The sequence below is a fragment of the Nelumbo lutea genome, chromosome 7 (genome assembly GCF_056320005.1).
Source record: "Nelumbo lutea isolate HS-2025 chromosome 7, American lotus-T2T, whole genome shotgun sequence".
Classification (NCBI taxonomy): Eukaryota; Viridiplantae; Streptophyta; class Magnoliopsida; order Proteales; family Nelumbonaceae; genus Nelumbo; species Nelumbo lutea.
The window spans coordinates 15,554,020-15,564,698 of record NC_142690.1 but is presented as its reverse complement, the minus strand read 5'-3'; the positions used below and the strand labels follow the sequence as shown (position 1 = coordinate 15,564,698).

General features: G+C 36.2%; 1 pseudogene across 1 annotated transcript; it reads right to left on the bottom strand.

Annotated features, from left to right (window-relative positions):
* Window positions 1–1,016: 1,016 nt before the first annotated feature.
* LOC148845286 (disease resistance protein RPM1-like) lies at window positions 1,017–10,679 on the bottom strand (annotated as a pseudogene). Its single transcript, XR_016102518.1, has 10 exons — window positions 10,637–10,679; window positions 5,933–8,762; window positions 4,948–5,003; window positions 3,625–3,998; window positions 3,328–3,461; window positions 3,034–3,202; window positions 2,653–2,823; window positions 2,373–2,503; window positions 2,136–2,277; window positions 1,017–1,524 (listed from the first exon to the last, which is right to left on the bottom strand). The product of XR_016102518.1 is annotated as a disease resistance protein RPM1-like (transcript).

Here is a 10,679-nt window from a genome sequence, read left to right as displayed (position 1 = left end):
CATTCTGGTGATCCCAATTTTTCTTGAATGGAAGAGGCAAGGATTTGGAACTATTAATTATTTATTTATTTTTTTTTTGTCAATGTTTGGAAAGTTGATAAAAAAAATTAGATGACACTCAAAGGGTATTTGTCTTTTTTAAATGTCCCTTAACGTCTGATTAACAACTAGTTAACAGCAGGTACTAGATAGTCACGTTTTGAAAGTTCGGGTACTGAATTGTCGTTTAAAGTTCGGGAACCAAAGTGACACTAGACCCAAAGTACCGGGTACTAATCGATAATTTTCCCAAAAAGAAAAAAAATAAACTTTCGAACTGTTGTCTGACTTTGATCTCAGGTGCAATTTTCATAAAGTCCAATATTTGATAAAAAAAAATGACTTAGTCAAATCCCATTTGACGGGCAGTTGAGTCATTGACTTGTTCAACTGCATGTATATGCAAACTTTTGCAATCACCAACTTTGCACTGAAGTGATCTTTATGTTGATTTTGGTAGCCTTTCAAGATCTCTATTACAAGAGGCAAAAGTTGCCTTGCCCCACTTTTTTTCTTTTGTGTAAAAAATTACCCTTTTATGCATCAAATTCTAATTTTTAAATTTTTTATAAATAAAAATAAAAACTGAAATAAAAAACTGCTGAACTGAGCTGCTTGTTCTTTTGTTTTTAAAATACTTAAATAAGAAGATATTTAAGGGCGTACGTAATTATCTATTATACTTAGGTATCAAAAAATCAATTATCTACTATGGGTTGAACTCCAGGACTGAGGAGTAATCTCATGTATAGAGGATTCTCTTGAAAAAACTGCAAAATGAAGACTAAAACAAGAAAATCGTTATGCCATTTACTCATCATGAATGGTTTATTAATTAGTATCTTGTCGATGGGAATAACAATGAAGAATATTAGGTTAGGTTCCGATAACTCCATCTACTAGGAGGGCTTGAGTTATTATTAACTTATGACCATTTGGAATGACCCAAGTACATCCATAACCTTGAAGGAGGAGGATTTTTACGATGCTGGTATCCATTCACTAGGTTTCATTTATAATATTATCCAAGTGGTGTAGGTACAGACATGCCCTTAGAGAGGGCTGACCTTGTATTATAAATGAAAGAAGGTTTCATGGATGGAAACGATGGAGGTTTACTTTACTGATCTTTGTGTCCTGATCAAAGGTATAAGCAATCTCAATCAGCTTCAGCTTAGAACCCTTTAATCCCGCAAAGCAGAGGCCAAATGGCACACCTGTATGTCCATATCCTGCAGGAAAACTGATTGCTGGGTAGTCTCCATAATTTCAATCACAGGAAGAAAATCTGCACCAGGAGTCGCCAGAGCATCAAACTTGTTATCAACTATCAACTTGTCAAATCCATCACTTGGTAGCTTTTGCAGATTCAATAATGCTGCCTCTTCTACATGACCTATACCCTTTGATCTCTCAATTACCAAGTAAATGCCTTGACCATATTTTTCAGTTCTTTCTGTGAACAGATCCAAGTGACTTGCTCATCTAGCAATTAATAAATTCATCACTTAATGCGAGGAATAGAAGGCCGCAAATAATATTTACTAAGTCACAAAATTTTTTGCTTCTTCTAACACTAAACATTTCTGCAAGAAATCATTTTCTATCAAACATCTCTTCATGACTCCACAGTTTCATTCTAATTACAGTTTTACACAGTTTTGAAATCCATAATTTAATTAAATTAAAAAATGCAAGCTATCTAATCTTTTAATATTTCCCTCTTCTATTTTTCCCAATATTTTCCAAATAACACAAGAAAGAAAACAACTAGAGTCCTTGTAGTTATTTTGACCTTTGCTCTTTCCTTGGAATGGTAGATCTTCTTGGAAGCATTTCTTCTGCCAATAACTTTCTTGATAATTGATTAACCAAAGGATAAGATCACCAAAACCTCCCATGAATTTAGTAAAAAACATATCCTCAACAATGAGAGATGTGATTTCAGCAAGAGAGAGATCAGAGAGAGAGAGATGACTTGACGCTTCCATAAAAATAATTTGCCATAAAAATCAATATAGAAAAGGAACAGTTGTGAGAAAAGAGGAAAAAAAAAAAAAGGAAAACAAGAAGGTAAAGTGTAAACCATAATATACCTAGAAAAATTTCCTCTCTTCAAGCCACTGCTTTACAGGCATAACCTTGTAATTGGCATCTTTCCATTCGTTTGCAACTACAATTGCAACTCAATTTGCATAGCCTTCCCACAAGCTAGTTTCCGATCATGAGTTTCCCTCTCTGCCTCATCAAGAATATTTTAGTTATGTTACTCTCATTTAGGATAGATACATATTGTTTGAAAGAAATGTGCATTTAAGAGAAAGAAATCTCACATTTGATCTCCTGCACTTGTTGGTAGGGTCACAGCATTTGCAGCAGCCTCCTCCAGCTCACAGATGGTTTGCCTTAGCTTTAACCTCTGTAACCTTTTTCTTTGCATATTGTTCAAATTCTTATTCTCCTCCTGATAGACAAAACCATAAATACTACAACCAATCATACATGCAACTAGAAGATGGTCACTGACATACCAATAGAACCATACAATTGGCCATCATATACCAAAATAATTTGTTAAATATCAAACAGGAAAATAAATAAATAAATAAAAACCTAGCAATTTTCAATCTGCTTCCTGAACTCCTGGTTCTTGTTTTGAAGATCTTCAACCAATGATGCTTTTTCCAAGGAATTCTGTACAGTTCTCTCAGCATCAAGTAGAGCTGCTACCTTTGATTTAATAATCTAATTTATTGCTTTATTATCATCCTGTAGCTTTGCAACCTGACAAATTAAAACAGAATAATACAAAGAGAAAATACAGTACCCAAATGGGCAAATTTTTTATACCCATGTTAATAATTTGAGTCCATTCACCAGCACAACTAAGAACCAAATGCATGTGTACCATGAGTATTATTAATATGCATGTTACAATAAATTATGTTAGTGGTCATTTCCAACAGTATAACATTAATTAAAACTTAAACATACCTCAAGCTTAGCAAGTTTTAACTCTGCCTCCAGTGGATGATGATGGCCTCAATAGGAGGCAGTCATCATCCTCTTGAGCAGCATGGACTCTCCAAAGTGTGGCTTCTGATGCAAATTGTGTAGTAAGAGCTGATCTTTTCTCATCATTTATCTTCTTGATCTCAAGGTTCTATAGAAAAAGACAGACAGGCTATTTCAGAATCTACTTGTTTAAAGGGGAAACTAGTTTTCTCAAAATAAAAAGAGATAAATTTCACCATACTCTCCCAAGTCTGCTGACGTTATTTAACTCACCACCCAGGCTGCAAATATGAACATCTCCCATTCTGTTGTGGTCTTCTTCTTTGTTGACAGAACACCACCTACTGTCACAATTGCATGTTGTAGTCCTTCATATTTTCTCACATTGCTTCGAGAAAACTCCAAATCTGGAGGACAACTATGGTCAGGGAAGGACCAAAATGTCTTCTTGCAAAACAGAGTCCAGAACTCTTCTTGGGACAATGGCTGAAATTTATAGACTTCAATATAATAATTTATGCATGATGAGGCCACATCGTTAGAACATGTTGTGACAATTATTCTACTTACAGAATTGATATTGGGAAAGGAATACTGAACTAATTGCCATGCTTTTATGCTCCATATGTCATCAACTAATTCAGCTTGGCCTCTTTCATTTCTTGAACTCCTTGAGGAGTTGATTTCTTATGCTCCTCATATATCTGCTTTATCATGTCTATAAGTTACTCCCCAATCCTAAAAGGCTCGGAAAAAGCAACCCAGGCATGGGATTGGTAGTGTGTCTCTTCACCATTTGATTGCCGTACACTGTCTTAACCAGAGTTGTCTTGCCTAAGCCACCTATTCCGACCACCAAAGTTACACAAAGGCTTAAATGACCCTCCACAAGCCACCCAATGATTTCCTCATTGGGCTCTCGGCTTCCTCCAATAGAAGTGCGTCTGCATGGATATCATTCCACTCAGCACCTGAAGAGTTTGAACTTGAAGCTAGTTCTAGGCTTCTGAATTCATATCAATTTCTTCTACTTATTATGTCATATACAGCAGAAATTAAATCAAACCCAAAATACTTTGTAAGTAGACAGACCATTACCAGGATCACATTGCCACTGGTGCCAGATGCCAGTAGTACACTATAAATATGATTAAACCCCAGATCACAGTATATGGTGACAATTTTCTATGTAGAATAAAATTGTTCTAAAACATCTTCACTCCCATAATAAATATAAATATAGACGAACAAACAAAGGTTAAATAAGATCTTCCTTGAAACATGTGTTCTTGCATTCCTTATGTAGATTTATTTGCAGAGAGCTTCCCATATGCCTCCCAAGTATCAAGCATCATAAAAAGAAAAAATATGCAAGTAGATGGATTAAATTCAACCTATATCAAGATTTCCTGGAGTCTATAACAAATTCATTATGAAAGTGGCAATGGATTGGAACATGCTAAATTGTATCTTGGATGGAGTATTTTTTACCCATTCTCATCTAGATTTCAAGCAACAAAGGGCTGACCAATCAAGCCTATTAGAGGGGCATGTTTTGGTTTCTTGGATATTTTCCACAATATGCACTGCCATTATCATTCATTACTGCCCAGCCATCTGGGTCCTTCGGAAGAGTGGAGTGGATATCATCATGATCATATAAACCTTGTTCCAACCATATGGGATCAGCTACATGAATCCTATATTCAGCGACATATCCATTGTCAAATTATGTCTGCTTAAATCATTAGTTGATCCCATATGGACCTTAATCTTTGAAATTTCTTTCTTTGCACAAAATGACTGCTCTCCAGATAGAACTTGTGTTCTCACGCTTGTCAGAATTTGCCTGCAATGGGATACTAAAATAGAGACCAAAGGAACAGATAATACCTGATCATGGATACATCACCACCCTTTGGCTGGATATATTTAAGGATATTTATAACCTGAAAGGGCATGGTGCTACAAAATATTAAATTCTTCTAATTTAACTTTATGCTATATGTGGTTTAATAGAAAATAAGAAAGAATCAGAAAGTTGAGTGAGTGAAATTCCTTTAAGAATTTTCCCCCAAATTCCTATTTCTCTCTTATTTCCCATCAAACCAAACACAGAGTCACAGACTTAAGTATTGTATTTTCCAAACTATTTGATATAGAAAGGATAAGATGTAATGAACATATCCATTTCCATCTATTTATCCAACAAACTCAAAAAAAAAGTTGCATTATTATTCTTTTATCCTCTGTTCATATAAACCCTTCTCCATTTTCTATTCTTCCATCATCAATCCCTATCTGTTGCTTGAAATATGGTGCATGATAACACTGTTTATTCCAAAAACCATCCCATAATCTTTTTAGAAGGTATTTTGTAAATAATGTGCCTAACCATTTGTTGTATCCTCAAAGAAAATATTTACCATTGCAGATTGCCTTACAAAAGAGAAATATTTTAGTAGCAGCAGAAGAAACTGAACTGAATGGCTAATTATTTGTCTTCTAGTCAATAAGCTGTAACAAAGTTGATTACTATAAACTCAACTTAATTGTGTTACCCACTAAAACGAGATCTCTGGATGGTTCTAGCAGAGACTTGGGATTGAATCCTTCCTTCACCAGGGTTGTGGAATGGGCTAGACCTTGTTATGTAACACCATGGAACAAAAAGTCATTCAGTTCAGTCACTTCAGCTGTTATTATAAGGATTACCATAATTTGCAGCATCATGGATGCCTTTTAAGTTAATTTTCCCTGATACTTTAATATATTTTTCTTGGAAAGAAGTCTGAACCTTGCATTGTTGCTACTGCTACAAGGAGAAAGAAAAAGAAATAATGGAAAGAAAGAAAAAGAAATAATGGAAAGCACTTACCAAATTAGCTTGATCAGGAAAACCTTGCAGGACCATTTAAATCATAAATCGCCCATTTTCCTTCTATCCAATGCCAAAAACGAACCAATGCAACATGTGCAAATTTCCAATGATCTTCGCCTTGAGACTGTATCTTCCTCTCAAATTTATCAGGCATATTCATAAATGAAAGGTGTTTAAGCTTGGTGAGGCTTTCAATGCCTGATGGCACCTTCTCTAGAAATCTGCAATTTTCAATCTCTAGTTTTTCAAGATGAGGCAGTGCTCCCACCACACTAACCATTCTCAATCCTTCTAAACTGTTAAGGCATAGAAACTTAAGCTTCTGAAACCCACCTGACTGAAAACATAATTGTTCTCCTTGGTAAGCATCAACAAGAGCAAGCACCACTAAGTTAGGAAAATCTTTCAGGGCTTCAAGTGGATCATCCTTCAATTTAGTCCACCTTAAATCTATAGTGCACAAATTTTGCAACAAGGGAATCCAGTGTGGTAATTTCTCCAATCGCCCTGTCAACAATAAACGACTAAGAAAAGGAGGCGGTGAAGATAGTGATTCAAGGTCAAGAATCTCCCCCTCTTCTATTGCAGCTAGAGTTAGAAATTGAAGGCGGATCATTTTCTCAATGGAGGAACATAGATGTGTTCCATCTTCTCTTTTTAACTTCCTAATCCCCAATCGTTTCAATTGGACTAATCTCCTGAGCCCTCTGATCAGGTCAATGTTATTGTTTGCTTCTATGAAGCTAAGCTTTTGTAGGGATGCCAAATCTCCAATTCCACTTGGTGCCTTGAATCCAGACTGATGAAATGTAAAATAAGAATGTCCATATTTGTAGCAGTAAACAAGAAGATGTCGTAGCTTATGGTGGTTGAGGATCCCAACGGGCAACTCAGACACATAGGTATGTTTAAGATCCAAGGTCTCAGGGTTGTGGAGCTTCTTGATAGAATCTGGAATCTCTTTGACTTTGGTGTTTCTCAAGTTTAAATACCTTAAATGGAAGAAATTGGTGAGTTCCTCTGGAAACTCCTCCAATGGGAGACTTCTCAAATCCAACACCTTGAGAAGCTTAAGCCTAGAAAAGAATTCACCACCACTAAATCTGTTGGAAAATGTACCCACCCTAAACATGAATAAAGAACGAAGGCGAGTGAAACACTTCTCTTGTGCTACTTTTTCACAACCATCATGAATTGATAGATGCCTGATTTTTTCATTATCAACCATTACATCCCGCTTTTCGGCATTAATTATGGCTCCGAAATTCTGATCATTTGCTTTTGAAAGAATGATCTCATGAATGAGGTCATGGACTCGACATGTTTGGACTCGTCCATCATCAATTGCTGTTTTTACTATTTGGAGGAGGCTCCTATTAACCAGTTCATAGAAATAACTCTCTCCAACCTCTTCTAAGGTCTTTCCTTCTTTTCTTTGGATAAATCCTTCAGCCATCCATATCCAAATTAGTTTCATTCTGTCAATCAATTCATCCTCAGGAAACATACTCAAACACAAGATACAATATTTTAGATGGTATGGCAAATCATTGTAACTTAAAGATAGTATTTTCATCATACTCCTAAGTCTGTTGTCGCTTTGCAACTCACCACCCAGGCTGTGATTGAACATCTCCCATTCTATTGTAGTCTTCTGCTTTGTTGATAGAACACCACCTACTGTCACAACTGCAAGCGGTAGTCCTCCACATTTTCTTACAATGCTTCGAGCGAGCTCCTCCAATTCTGGAGGACAACCATGCTCAGGGGAGGAGCAAAAAGCTTTCTTACAAAACAAAGTCCAGGACTCTTGTTGAGACAATGGCTGAAGGTTATAGACTTGAAAATGAGATTTTTATGCATGATGAAGCTATATCATTAGAACGAGTTGTAATCATTATTCTACTTCCACAGTTGTTACTGGGGAAAACATTTTTAACAGATTCCCGTGCTTGTATGCTCCATATGTCATCAAGAACAATCACATACCTATTTTGCTTAAGAAATTCTTGGAGTAGCTGCTTCAGTTTGGCCTCTTTCATTTCCCCAACTCCTTGAGGAATTGGTTGCTTTCGCTCCTCATACAACTGCTTTATCATATCTATTAACAACTCATGAATCCTAGGTGATTCTGAAAAAGTAATCCATGCGTGAGATTGGTAGTGTCTCTTCACCCTTTGATCCTCGTACACTTTCTTCACCAGAGTTGTCTTTCCTAAGCCACCCATACCAACCACTGAAATTACTCCAACGCTTGATTGACCCTCCACAAGCCATCCAATGAGTTCTTGCTTGGGTTTGTCAATCCCCACTAGCCCCGCTTCCTCCAGGAGAAGGGCGTCTGTTCGAATATCATGCCAGTCCGCACCCGAAGAATCTGAACTTGAGGTTTGTTCTTGGTTTCTGAATCCATATCGATCTCTTCTATTTGATACTTCATATACTCTAGCTTTAATCTGCTGTATCTGAGTGGCTAGAGAATGACGAGATTTCAAGTTATGGAGGGAGTGCATGATTTTGTGAAGACAGCCGATGAATCTGTTCGACTGATGTCGTCTTCGTTGTGCAAACTGAAGCATGAAATCATCGAGAACATCTTCCATGTCATAAGCCACATCCCTCACTTGGTTCACCCATGCTTTTACACTTGCATCGGCTTCGACCCTTGCATCGGCATCTCTCAGAAGGGCTCTCATGCTTTCTAATTCATCTCTGATGTCTTCGACTTCTTTATGCACTTTCTTCAATAACTGCACTTCTTCCTCTATCTAGGGCGTAAGCTTGTTTAGTAGAAAGCTTACAGCACTCAGCCATTTATCTTCTTTCTCTTACCGGAAAATTGCTCTGGGTACCTTGATATTCGAACTCTGTAACACTCTACAAGTGATCAATTGATGACGCTTCTCTAGTCTCCCTCTCAAGTCAAGACCTCCAGTGGTTTTGGCTAGAAGTACCGAAAAAAACAAGACCCACTTTTTTATTTGTTAAAATTTGCACCTTCAAGTTCGTTTGTAGCAACAGATCTGTATGATCACGAATGCCCACTTCTTTCTCTGAAAAAAAAACAAAAATTTTGAAGCATCCGATCACCCCATTCACACCTAATCAGGTTGAACGTTAGGTTGATGTGTCCATCAGTGAGCTTAGAAACAAAATTGAGAAATTTAGAGCACCTCAGTAACTTTATTAGTTTTTCAATTTTATACACATTATGATGGTACGTGTACGTCTACGTTCAAGAGGTGGAAATCAACTCTGTTTTCTCTAGAGATGCAAAAAAACAAGATTCATTGAAGTACAAATTGCGAAGGTTAATTGGTTTTATATTGAACGTCAATTGTCACATCTTCTCTTCATTCTTCCTCGTCATTTCAACTTGGATATAAAAATCTACAGGGGAGGTTGTTAATAAAAAGTTGCATACGTTTTCCGCTACATTGGAGAGGATGGGTTAATATGATGTTTAGAAAACAGTTCTGGAGGCTGAACCGTTTTTCCCTCGGGGTTATGAATCCTTGATTCAATCGCAATGGGTTATGAATCATTGATTAAATCATCTGTATGGGTAAAGTTTTAAAAGGTTATTCAAAAAAAATATCCCAATGGATGTAAAGTTATAGCCTTTTAAAAGTTGAAAGAAAAGAAAAAGATAAATTATATAAAAACCAAACGATTTAATGAAACCAAGATCAAGACCAGTTCAGTTCCCCAGTTGAAACGGCGGATTGATCAGTTTTTACCGATTTTAGAGCTTAACCATACCAGTCAGACCAGCTGGTTTTGTCCGGTTCTGTAAATATTGGTTAATCCTAGACTTGGAGTTTAGGTGGACGAAGAACAAAATAAGCCATAACTCGATAACGGATTTCTATACAGAATTAAACAATTTCATATCATATGGATGCTCTTGCGATTTTTTATAAAAATGCGAGTCGGTATCTGTACCATGAGGATGGTGACAACATTTTGTCAAAAAACTTCATTTTTACTTTTTATTGTGTGTGTAATTTTAAAGTCTGATTTTCACTTTCCATATTTACCTTTTATTCTGTTTTTTATTTTTTAATTTTATTTAATTAACGATAACACTTGTAATTGGATTGGATAAAGCAAATAAAATAATAATGAAATTGCTGTTGAACTTACTTCTTTCTCCCCTTAGGCCTTATCTTATCTTCTCCCGAAGCATCTATTTGATGACATCTTCACTGATTAGAGTCAACACTTGTCAAGTATTGAATGGTTTGCCCAAACCATGAATTAGAATTGGAGGGAGGAATGGATTTTTTTTACCTCTCTATTTTCATCATGGAACAATCAATTAGATGATTAAATGAAGATTTTATTTTTTGTTTTCTCCCTATTTTTTTAGGTATTTTTTCCATTTCCCCTCTATTTTGGTTGTCTTTGTTAACATGATAAGTTGTATTTGATCAGGACATGCCTTCAAGTTCATTATATTGATTTGTTTTAGGGTATTTTTTCTCGGCGATCATCAGGCCAATTCGGTAATTTGACACCCTTCCAACTAGGGATTTGGTACTTGGTAAGGCTATAGGGATTTGGAATGTATTTTGTTGGCAGGAGATCCAAACTCTTTTATATAAATCAGACGAATGTTTGATTCATATCCGAATATAAATGAATCAGGATAACCTATATCTAGATGCTAGCCATTAGATATGCAAATAATAGTCCTACCATTGACGAGCAGAATAACAGGAGACAAAAAGCCAAATGTCAT